This window comes from Aplysia californica, unplaced genomic scaffold (assembly GCF_000002075.1).
Source record: "Aplysia californica isolate F4 #8 unplaced genomic scaffold, AplCal3.0 scaffold00076, whole genome shotgun sequence".
Classification (NCBI taxonomy): domain Eukaryota; kingdom Metazoa; phylum Mollusca; class Gastropoda; order Aplysiida; family Aplysiidae; genus Aplysia; species Aplysia californica.
This window is the reverse complement of record NW_004797346.1, coordinates 238,420-239,218: the sequence shown is the minus strand read 5'-3', so window position 1 is coordinate 239,218 and position 799 is coordinate 238,420.

Here is a 799-nt window from a genome sequence, read left to right as displayed (position 1 = left end):
CTCTCTCTCTCTCTCTCTCTCTCTCTCTCTCTCTCTCTCGCTCCCGCTCTCTGTGTGCGTGTGTGGGTCTGTTAGTACATACGTGTGATTGTGTGTATGTGTATAATAGTATGTCTGCCAAAGTGCCTTGTCTTTAACCGCCCCCTTACGAGAGTCAAGAATGGCAAGATAAAGTGGGATAACTGTGATAAAATATGTAGTTTGTAAAAAGTAAGCGTTACTTCCCCTGACATTTAATTTGGGGTTCTTAAAAATGTTCTGTTCTCGAATTTATTCATAATAATTGATTGTTTCATAATCCAATGCATATCAAAACTACATAGATCTAACATAATTTCTTTTTTCAGATTAGCAAGGTGATTGGTTGATGGATCAAGAATTACTTAACAGAATTGTTATCAATCAGGGGCTACGAATATGAGGGGAAAATGTCCGATACACATACGTCATTGCTTTTCATTTCCAAAAACAAAATGTAATATTAGTCTAGAAAAAAAGCTGCAACTCTTTTTCAGTTATCTCCGGCGCGGTAGCTTATTGTTCAGATCAGTGTGCTGAAACTATTATCGAGTAGATGGATATCCCATGACTAATCAACATACACTGATCATCTCTGTGATATACTGACGAAGAGAGTTCATGATAAGCCTCTTAAAAATTCTCTTCCTAAAGTAACTGTCACTGGTGTTGTTGTTGTGCTAGGGAACAAAAGGAATCCAGTAGAGAGAAATACAACCAAGGAATTGTTTTCATGAAATGGCAACTCACAAACACTGGGTAAAGAACAATACTGTTGACA